The sequence below is a fragment of the Mesoplodon bidens genome (assembly GCF_964165515.1).
Source record: "Mesoplodon bidens genome assembly, chromosome: 14".
Lineage (NCBI taxonomy): Eukaryota > Metazoa > Chordata > Mammalia > Artiodactyla > Ziphiidae > Mesoplodon > Mesoplodon bidens.
The window spans coordinates 86,429,202-86,441,644 of NC_138170.1; positions in this window are offsets into that span (position 1 = coordinate 86,429,202).

Genomic DNA, 12,443 nt, shown 5'->3' on the forward strand with positions numbered 1-12,443 from the left:
TATCTCTAGGATTCCAAGCTGGATTAGCATTGACAAGCAAAAAAAAAAAAAAAAAAATCCATCCCTTGCTTCTTTTTGCAAAATTTAAATTGGTGGGGCAGGGACACTGCCCCTTCTTTAATGGGTCATGAGAGAATTAGAGAGCTTTCATGAAGCAGCTGGGATTCAGGTTGAAGTTCGAAGATTTCCAGCAGCATATTTTGGTGATTAAGAAAAGAAAATGCTTAATTTCTGACTGGCTTTGTCTGCTATGCCTGACACTTCCGACTGGCTTCCAAGATATTTAATCCTTTCTTCTTTCCCTCCCAAATAAAAACACGTTTCCCTTATAATGTGGTATGTTAAGAGGAAATGGATTTTCATTTCTTTGGCTTCTGAATATATTTCGTTAGTAAGAAAATTCTCTCCAGAGGGATCTGGGGATAAAGACCACTTGTGTAAGTGCTTTGGAAAACTGAATTACTGGGGCAAACAGCTCAAATCGTATTTGCTTGAGGGTATGCTGGGTTTTCTGGGGAAAAGAGATAAAGAAGCATCTGGGATAATAGAATAAAGGAGTTTTTTTTTTCCTTGTATGTGGTTTTCCTAAGATTTTATTTTGAAAAATTTAAAACATATAGAAAAGTAGAAAGAAAATGTACACCCTATATTTATACCCTAAACACATATCAAGAAATGACATAGAAAATAACCAGCTGAGCTTCCCCTCACAGCTGTAACCAGAGTAGTCATCCATCCACCAGCTCTAGTTTGTTTAAGTCGGGTGGCTGACAGGGTCTTGGTGCTCTGGCCAGGTGTCAGGCCTGTGTCTCTGAGGTGGGAGAGCCAAGTTCAGGACATTGGACCACCAGAGACCCTCCGGCTCCACTCAATATCAAACAGCAAAAGTTCTCCCAGAGATCTCCATCTCAATGCTAAGACCAGCTCCACTCAATGACCAGCAAGCTCTAGTGCTGGACACCACATGCCAAACAACTAGCAAGACAGGAAGACAACACCACCCATTAGCAGAGAGGCTGCCTAAAATTATAATTTTAGGTCACAGACACCTCAAAACACACCACCAGATGTGGTCCTGCCCACCAGACAGACAAGATCCAGCTTCATCCACCAAAACACAGGCACTAGTTCCCTCCACCAGGAAGCCTACACAACCCACGGGACCTACCCACTGAAGGCAGACACCAAAAACAACGGGAACTACAAACCTGCAGCCTGCAAAAAGGAGACCCCAAACACACTAAGTTGAGCAAAATGAGAAGACAGAGAAACACACAGCAGATGAAGGAGCAAGGCAAAAACCCACCAGACCAAACAAATGAAGAGGAAATAGGCAGTATACCTGAAAAAAAATTCAGAGTAATGGTAGTAAAGATGATCCAAAATCTTGGAAATAAAATGGAGAAAATATAAACAACATTTAACAAGGACTTAGAAGAATGAAAGGTCAAACAAACAATGATGAACAACAAAATAAATTAAATTAAAAATTCTCTAGAAGGAATCAGTAGCAGAATAACGAAGGCAGAAGAACGGAAAGTGACCTGGAAGATAAAATAGTGGAAATAAGTACCACAGAGCAGAAAAAGAAAAAAGAATGAAAAGAATTGAAGACAGTCTCAGAGACCTCTGGGACAATATTAAACTCACCAACATTCGAATTATAGGGGTCCAGAAGAAGAAGAAAAAAAAGAAAGGGACTGAGAAAATATTTGAAGAGATTATAGTTGAAAACTTCCCTAATATGAGAAAGGAAATAGTTAATCAAGTCCAGGAGGCACAGAGTCCCATACAGGATAAAGCCAAGGAGAAACATGCCAAGACACATATTAATCAAACTACCAAAAATTAAATACAAAGAAAAAAATTAAAAGCAGCAAGGAAAAAAATAACAAATAACATACAAGGGAATCCCCATAAGGTTAACAGCTGATCTTTCAGCAGAAACTCTGCAAGCCAGAAGGGAGTGGCAGGACATATTTAAAGTGATGAAAAGGAAAAACCTACAACCAAGATTACTCTACCCATCAAGGATCTCATTCAGATTTGATGAAGAAATTAAAACCTTTACAGACAAGCAAAAGCTAAGAGAATTCAGCACCACCAAACCAGCTTTAAAACAAATGCTAAAGGAACTTCTCTAGGCAATAAACACAACAGAAGGAAAAGACCTACAATAACAAACCCCAAACAATTAAGAAAATGGTAATAGAAGCATATATATCGATAATTACCTTGAATGTAAATGGATTAAATGCTCCAACCAAAAGACATAGACTGGCTGAATGGATACAAAAACAAGACCCATATATTTGCTGTCTACAAGAGATCCACTTAAGACCTAGGGACATGTACAGACTGAAAGTGAGGGGATGGGAAAAGATATTCCATGCAAATGGAAATCAAAAGAAAGCTGGAGTAGCAATTCTCATATCAGAAAAAATAGACATTAAAACAAAGACTATTACAAGAGAAAGAAGGACACTACATAATGATCAAGGATCAATCCCAGAAGAAGATATGACAACTGTAATTGTTTATGCCCCAACATAGGAGTACCTCAGTACCTAAGGCAAATGTTAACAGCCATAAAAGGGGAAATCAACAGTAACACAATCATAGTAGGGTACTTTAACACCCCACTTTCACCAATGGACAGATCATCCAAAATGAAAATAAATAAGGAAACACAGGATTTAAATGACTCATTAAACAAGATGTACTTAATTGATATTTATAGGACAGCCCATCCAAAAACAACAGAAAATACTTCCTTCTCAAGGGCTCATGGAACATTCTCCAGGATTTGGGTCACAAATTAATCCTTGGTAAATTTAAGAAAATTGAAATTGTATCAAGTATCTTTTCTGACCACAAGGCTATGAGACTAGATATCAATTACAGGAAAAAATGTGTTAAAAATACAAGCACATGGAGGCCAAACAATACAGTACTAAATAACCAAGAGATCACTGAATAAATCAAAGAGGAAATTTTAAAAAATACCTAGAAAAATATGACAATGAAAACATGATGATCCAAAACCGATGGGATGCAGCAAAAGCAGTTCTAAGAGGGAAGTTTATAGCAATACAATCCTACCTCAAGAAACAAGAAACATCTCAAATAAACAACCTAACCTTACACCTAAAGCAATTAGAGAAAGAAGAAGAACAACAAAGCAAAACACAATGTTAGCAGAAGGAAAGAAATCATAAGGATCAGATCAGAAATAAATGAAGAAGAAATGAAGGAAACAATAGCAAACATCAATAAAACTAAAAGCTGCTTCTTTGAGAAGATAAACAAAATTGATGAACCAGTAGAGAGGCTCATCAAGAAAAAAGGGAGAAGACTCAGATCTTTAGAATTAGAAATGAAAAAAGGAGAAGTAACAACTGACACTGCAGAAATACAAAGGATCATGAGAGATTACTACAAGCAACTATATGCCAATAAAATGGACAACCCCAAAGAAATGGACAAATTCTTAGAAAAGCACAACCTTCTGAGACTGAACCAGAGAGAAATAGAAAATATAAGCAGCTAATCACAAGCACTGAAACGGAGACTGTGATTAAAAATCTTCCAACAGCAAAAGTCCAGGATCAGATGGCTTCACAGGGGAATTCTATCAAACATTTAGGGAAGAGCTAACACCTATACTTCTTAAACTCTTCCAAAATATAGCAGAGGGAGATACACTCCCAAACTCATTCTAAGAGGCCACCATCATGCTGACATCAAAACAAGACAAAGATGTCACTAAGAAAGAAAACTACAGGCCAATATCACTGATGAACATAGATGCAAAAATCTTCAACACAATACTGGCAAACAGAATCCAACAGCACATTCAAAGGATCATACACCATGATCAAGTGGGGTTTATCCCAGGAATGCAAGGATTCTTCAATACAAGCAAATCAAGCAATGTGATAAACCATATTAACAAACTGAACAATAAAAACTGTATGATCATCTCAATAGATGCAGAAAACCTTTCAACAAACTCAACACTCATTTATGATAAAAACCGTCCAGAAAGTAGGCATAGAGGGAACTTACATCAACATAATAAAGGCCATATATGACAAACCCACAGCCAGCATCGTCCTCAATGGTGACAAACTGAAATCATTTCTTCTAAGATCAGTAACAAGACAACGTTGTCCACTCTCACCACTATTATTCAACATAGTTTTGGAAGTTTTAGCCACAGCAATCAGAGAAGAAAAGGAAATAAAAGGAATCCAAATTGGAAAAGAAGAAGTAAAGCTGTCACTGTTTGCAGGTGACATGATACCATACATAGAGAATCCTAAAGATGCTACCAGAAAACTACTAGAGCTAATCAATGAATTTGGTAAAGTAGCAGGATACAAAATTAATGCACAGAAATCTCTGGCATTCCAATATACTAATGATGAAAAATCTGAAGAGAAATTAATAAATCTCTCCCATTTACCACTGCAAAAAGAAGAACAAAATACCTAGGAATAAACCTACCTAAGGAGACAAAAGACCTGTATGCAGAAAACTATATGACACTGATGAAATAAACTAAAGATGATACAAACAGATGGAGAGATATACCATGTTCTTGGATTGGAAGAATCAACATTGTGAAAATGACTATACTACCCAAAGCAGTCTACAGATTCAACACAATCCCTATCAAACTACCAATGGCATTTTTCACAGAACTAGAACAAAACATTTCACAATTTATATGGAAACACAAAAGACCCCGAATAGCCAAAGCAATCTTGAGAAAGAAAAACAGAGCTGGAGGAATCAGACTCCTTGACTTCAGACTATTCTACAAAGCTACAGTAATCTAGACAGTATGGTACTGACACAAAAACAGAAATATAGATCAGTGGAACAGGATAGAAAGCCCAGAGATAAACCCATGCACATATGGTCACCTTATTTTTCATAAAGGAGGCAAGAATATTAAATGGAGAAAAGACAGCCTCTTCAAAAAGTGGTGCTGGGAAAACTGGACAGCTACATGTAAAAGAATGAAATTAGAACACCACCTAACACCATACACAATAATAAGCTCAAAATGGATTAAAGACCTAAATGTAAGACCAGACACTATCAAACTCTTAGAGGAAAACATAGGCAGAACACTCGATGACATAAATCACAGCAAGATTCTTTTTCACCCACCTCCTAGAGAAATGGAAATAAAAACAAAAATAAACAAATGGGAATTAATGAAACTTAAAAGCTTTTGCACAGCAAAGGAAACCATAAACAAACCGAAAAGACAACCCTCAGAATGGGAGAAAATATTTTCAAATGAAGCAACTGACAAAGGATTAATCTCCAATATTTACAAGCATCTCAATTTCAAAAAAACAAACAACCTAATCCAAAAATGGGCAGAAGACTTAAATAGACACTTCTCCAAGGAAGTTATACAGATCGCCCACAAACATATGAAAGGATGTTTAACATCACTAATCCTTAGAGAAATGCAAATCAAAACTAAAATGTGGTATCACCTCACACCAGTCAGAATGACCATCATCAAAAAATCTACAAACAATAAATGCTGGAGAGGGTGTGGAGAAAAGGGAACCCTCTTGCACTGTTGGTGGGAATGTAAATTGATACAGCCACTATGGAGAACAGTATGGAGGTCCCTTAAAAAACTAAAAATAGAACTACCATATGACCCAGCAATCCCACTACTGGACATAGACCTGAGAAAACCATAATTCAAAGAGTCACTTACCACAATGTTCATTGCAGCACTTTTTACAATAGCCAGGACATGGAAGTAACCTAAGTGTCCATCGACAGATGAATGGATAAAGAAGATGTGGCATATATATACAATGGAATATTACTCAACCATAGAAAGAAACGAAACTGAGTTATTTGTAGTGAGGTGGATGGACCTAGAGTCTGTCATACAGAGTGAAGTAAGTCAGAAAGAGAAAAATAAATACTGTGTCCTAACACATATATATGGAATCTAAAAAAATAAAATGGTTCTGATGAACTTGGTGCAGGACAGGAATAAAGATGCAGACGTAGAGAATGGACTTGCAGACACAGGAGGGGCTAGTGTAAGGTGGGACAAAGTGAGAGAGTGGCGTGGACATATATACACTACCAAATGTAAAATAGATAGCTAGTGGGAAGTAGCTGCATAGCACAGGGAGATCAGCTCGGCGATTTGTGACTACCTAAAGGGTTGGATAGGGAAGGTGGGATGGAAATGCAAGAGGTAGGAGATATGGGGATATATGTACATGTATAGCTGATTCACTTTGTTATAAAGCAGAAACTAACACACTGTTGTAAAGCAATTATACCCCAATAAAGATGTTTAAAAAAAAAAGAAATGACTTACATTTAGTCAAATGTACTACTCCCATAAAATTCAAGAAGTTCTTCCTAAGAATAAGGACATATCCTCACATAAACACTTGCTACTTTAAATCTACTGATAGGAATAACAACAATAAAAATAACAGAATTCAACAACATCATAAAATATCCAACCTATGTGTACATTTCTTCAATTTTGACAGAACTGCTTTTTATACCTCTTAGTTTTTGTTTTTCCTTTTTCTTCTTTTTTTGAACTGAAATAGAGCTAATGCTTTTGCATTAGGCTCAGTTGTTATGCTTCTTTAGTCTCTTTTATTATGGAATACTCCTCTCTCATGTGTTTGGTTCTAATTTCATTGTATTATTTAAATGTGGTAAGCGACCTTGTAGAATGTCCCATTCTCCAGTATTCTGTGCCTGTTTCCTCATGATGTCATAACTTATACCTCAGTCTCTTTGAACTAGAAGTTAAGTCTATGACTGCAGTTCCACTATGGTCATGGGCAAGGTCTGGTCCAGAACCTGCTTTTGTGAATAAAGTTTTATTGAAACACAATCATACCCAGTTATTTAGATATTGTCTATGGCTGCCTTTGCATTATGATGTAATTGGGGAGTTGTAAGAGATAACATATGGTCCACAAAGACCAAAATATTGGAAAAATCCTATAATAATTATTTTTGATGTTCAAATTGTCCCACTGAATTTGCAATGGGAGCCTCTTACAAATGGCTCTTTTACACTCTTGACATGACCCCCTTCATATTTAAGATTCCCAGGCTTACGGGCACATAAAGAGCACCTCAAAAGTAGTTGCTATATCCCCTGCCCCAGAGCCAGAATCAGCCATTTCTCTAAAGTGCCTTAGATCCTTTTCGTGGGGAATGATATTTAGAAGCTAAGAACTGGACGCTCACTCATTGCTTCAGGGGGGTCGCTGGTTGCTTATAAGCCTGTTGAGTAGTGGGGGCCAGAAAACCAAAAGAACTCATGACTTGATATCACCCTCTCCATCTCAAGTTTACCTTAGAGAGTTCTCCAGATGCATATTCATATCCATTGTCTCTTACACAGAAAACCGCAGTTCATGAAGTCTTTACTATATTTATATATGACCTTATCCTATAGGATGTATAATAATTTTGATGTTTTTAAATCAATATATTAAAAGCAATATTACTCTTAACAAGAAATATACTGCATTGTTACATCTTCTTCCCCTCCCCTCGCCTCCCCCTTCCTCTTCTGCTTCTCCTCCCCTTCCTTCTCTCCCTCCCCCTCCCCCTCACCCCTCCTCCTTCCTTCCATTCTCCCTTCTCCTCCTTCTTCTTCTTCTGAATATTTTCCTAGGATATACATTCTAGGAACTGCGTCCAAATTTATTTGATACCATGTTTTCTTTGCATGATTATAAATGTTTGCAATTTTAGTGGGGGTTTTTTGTTTGATTTAATTTTTCTAACGTATACAACATTTTTACATTTACCTTATCTTGAATTCCTGGAGAAGCGTCTTGAAACTTACTGCAAAGTGACCCAAGTGTGCTGGATGCCACTTGTGCTGTCCCACCTGAACACTGGAAAGGCACCTGGGTCTCAGGAGAAGAGCTGCAGAAGCTGCTTCAGAAGACTCGTAAGATTGCACATCCTCATTTTAAAGTCCCTTCATCACCCTTTGCTGGCACAGCTTCATATTGTGCCAGAAAGCAGAGGACATGTACGTATGTGCGGGGTCCAGCCCCCGTCCTCACAGAGCAGGGACGGAAGGGTGGATTGGAACTTGAGAGACAGGAAATTAATAAGCTGCTGGTTTATTAATAACACACAGCTCGCCCCTCAGCTTTGCTCTGGGGGCCCCTCGTTCTCCCACAGCCTAGTAGGGAGAAGCAGTCATGTGCCCAGTTCCTCTGCAGAAACCTTGACACACCTGGGAATGCGGTGCCTTTGGTGGCTTGTGACCTGAGTTCTCTGAAGCGTTCCAAAAAATGCTAGGATTTTGTAGATAATCTGACTTTTCCTCATTGTTTGCCTGGTAGTGATGTTATTTTGTGGCTTCTCCTTCTTGAATGGAGTAGTAATTCAAGAGCTGGATAACGCAGAGTGTTTGCATCATAAGGGAACGTGGGGACAATCATGTACTGGTGGGGATACAAATTTGGAGCCACTGTGAAAAGCCTTCTTGCAATACTTGGTAAACTTATAAATAAGCATAGCCTAATATTGAGCAGTACTTTTCATGGTTATATGTTGAACTAAATTCTCAAACAGATCCCAAATGGACCTTTTCAAAGATGTTCATTACACTATTTTATCTGGCAGTGAAGTACCAGGGGCAATCTTGGCATCTAGTCTGGGCGAGTGGGTGGGTGATACATGATGGGTATACACCATGGGGCCCCAAGCAACAGCTCAGAAAACCAGATCAGATGTATTCAAAGTAATGTGAGTGGATCTTACAACCTCACTGCTGATATATGTAGCACAGTGGCATAAATTAAAAATAATGCATATAGGGGCTTCCCTGGTGGCACAGTGGTTGAGAGTCCACCTGCCGATGCAGGGGACGCAGGTTTGTGCCCCGGTCCGGGAGGATACCACATGCCATGGAGCGGCTGGGCCCGTGAGCCATGGCCGATGGGCCTGCGCATCTGGAGCCTGTGCTCCACATCGGGTGAGGCCACAAGAGTGAGAGGCCCGAGTACTGAAAAAAATAAATAAATAATGCATATAAACCAATAATGCAGACTTTGCAAGAATAGTTATGAACAAAAGGATATGTATTCCAATATTAGAAGGACTGCCTGTGGGAGCAGAGGAAATGGAATTGGAGAATGAGAATACAAAGAAATAAATAATAATAACTAATAAAAATGATAGTCTGCGGTGGCTATATGTTGGATGTAGTGCTTTGCACAAATTAACTTTTTAAATCCTCAGTACAACCCTAAGAGACTGAAACCATTATTATCTTCATTTTACAAATGAGAATACTGAAGCACAGAGAAGTAAAATAAATAGCCCCAGATAGCACAAATAGAAAGGTAGTAAATAAAATAAGCAGATCAACATCAATAAAGGGCAATGAATTGAGAAGGATGATCAACACAATCCTCTGTGCCTGAAGCTTAATAATAATAATAATAATAATAATAATAATCAACAGTGGCCACAACAAAAATAGGCATGAACTGATTTTCTTACAGTGTATGGTGTGATTAGTCTAATATAAACACAATTTAAGTTGTTATTTTAAAAAAAGAGACTTCAAATTACATTGCCATATACTACATAGAAGTTTCTTTTGCTTTTTGGATCTTAGCTGGATATTCCAGATTAACTCCCATCATGATTTGTTTCTCTTTTTTTTTTTTGCATTTACACCAGCAGGAATGCAGAAAAGAGCATAGGATTCTATGTTCATGTCTTTAAGGATGTAAGTACACATTGTTTCTTTTGCAATCCATTGACCAGTACTTAATCAGATGGCGGGACCTAGTCCCAGTTTGGAAAATAAGAATGTCTGGCTGGGTAGCTGGCTCCAGGCAAAACTTGGGAGTTCCATTAAAAGGAGTAGGGTGAAAACATATTAGTAAATAATTTTCATTTCTTACCTTCCTTCATTCAGAGAGATGCACATTGTAGTTTTTCTTCTACTTTCTCATCAAAGAATTTATCTAGATTGTTTAGCAACCCAAAATTCGGGAAATTTCAGTGTCTTCAAGCTAACTTTAAAGGTTTCACCTGGTATTTTCTTTAGGAGGAGTCAAAAACTTTCTTCTCTACCCTGACTTTTAATGTTTACCAAATCCAGCATCTGCCTGTTTCTTGTGTATTCAGCAGTGGAGCAGCATACGGAGTTCAGTGGAGACTGCAGTGTGCCCCCAACACCCCAAGGACCAGCAGAGCACCGCAGACACAAGTAACTTCCTTTATGAACAAACACTCTTTCCTGCTTCAGCTTTTTATTCTATAAAATGTTGTGTAGCAAAGGGAGAAATTGGAGGTGAAGGCAGTTTGTTCAAATCATGAAGCCACTATCATGAAGACCTTGGCTTAAGGTCCAATATCATTGCCAAATGCATCCTTTGTGGATTCCAGATTTTTCTGAGTATAAATTGCTTTTGTTTTGAACACTTGCTGTATCAGACAGCACAGGCTGAGTTATACCTTATTAAAATAAACTCAAATCACTGTGGCTTAATACATGTCCACTTTGATTCCCTGGAGGCTCTGTTCTGCATTATTCTCTTTAAGGATGTGAGCTGACACAGGGGCCAGTCTGGAGAACTGATGCTGGCTGTGCCAGCAGGGAAGAGTGAGCTGAACTGTGCCTCCGTTCTCCAGGTCCCACCAATCATGCACGCATCACCACCATTCACATTTTATTGGCCAAAGTAAAGCACAAGGAAATTGTTACCTCACTTCTTTCTAGAAGACAGAGATTTGGAAATATTTCATAAATGACATTAAAGACTATCACAATTACAACTGCTAAATAAAAATTTATCTTAAAAAGAGCTTCTCAAACTGAAGTTATCTAACTATAGTAAGTACCTCTCAAACACAATTTTTAAAAATAACATTCAGTACAAGGTGCAAGGAAAATATTTGCATTAGCCTTTTGTTTCTTTTCTTTTTTTTTTTTTTTGCTTGTATTTGCCACAGTGCATCCTGTTTATTGTCTGGCAATTAAACAGCTCATTGTGGGCTTCCCTGGTGGCGCAGTGGTTCAGAGTCCACCTGCTGATGCAGGGGACACGGGTTCTTGCCCTGGTCCGGGAAGATCCCACATGCCGTGGAGTGGCTGGGCCCGTGAGCCATGGCCGCTGAGCCTGCGCGTCCGGAGCCTGTACTCTGCAACCAGAGAGGCCACAACAGTGAGAGGCCCGTGTACCACACACACACAAAAAAAACCAACAAAAAACTCATTGTTGGCAGCTCATATAACTTTTAGAAACCCTGACAGGGTTTTGCAGGAAAGCATAAAAACCTCAGTCATCATCCCAGTCCTCACCCGGTATACCAGTCACACCTGTATAGGGAGACCTACTCACTCACAAGTCAGTCTACAGTATTGATGGGCTAGAAAACTGTTAGGGCCATTTTGCTGATGATAATCACTCTAAGGTAATTTCCCATGCATGCTTGCCTTTATCTTTATGCAGAAGGTAAACTCTGAACTGCCCAGGCTGCCTTAATAAACGTCCACTGGTCAGGTCAGCAGGTGGCAGGGCTGGGGGACAGGTGGTGTGTTTCCTTCCTGCTCCTTCCGGCTGTAGGGCTGGGTGTCTGACAGCCACAGTGCCCAGCCAGAGATGTAGCTCTCCGTGAAGCACCTGTTTCTCCTTTGTTTAAACCCCTGACCTTGTATGGTCCCTTCAGCAAAGCCTATCCTTTTTGAATGATCCGGGGTGATTCTGATTCCTGCCTGGACCCTGATGGACACAACTGTTCAATTCCAGTGATCATGATACTGTGCACTTGTGTATTTATTCATCCATACATGGGTCAAATTATGAACATATTTACCCAAGGATCAAACCTCTTCTGTTTTAAATAGAAAATAACTGAGCCCTGAAAATGTAAAAGGTGTTAACAAAACCTACTCTCCCTCTCTTAACTTCTCAAAGCCAAATCCTCAAAATTTATATCTCACAATGATTTCCCAAGATTTCCTGTTCCACCAAGGTTTATTGAGTGTTTGGGTTTTTTGTTGTCGTTGTTTTTATGAGCCAGGAATTGTGAGGAGAGATTTCACTTCACTTTTTGTTTATTCCAATTAGCTTGTGAGTGGCCAACTAACCTTGAAACTTCTGCCAATGATGTTTTACTTGGACTCTTATCCAAGCATTAGATAGTCTGTTGCCTTTATAAAGTCTGTGTGTGGCTTCTTTGTTTTGCACAGTTGAAGTGATACGCACTCGGCCAAGTACTATGTTATCGTCCTAAACTTCAAAGCCATCCTTCTCTACTTAGTGATTTGAGATTGAGCTCAGACATCCATATTTCACCTTGGGCATCTAGCTCCATCCCACATGCAGCCAATAGGGATCCCCAGAGGGGGATGGCATGGTGGGGGAAGGGGA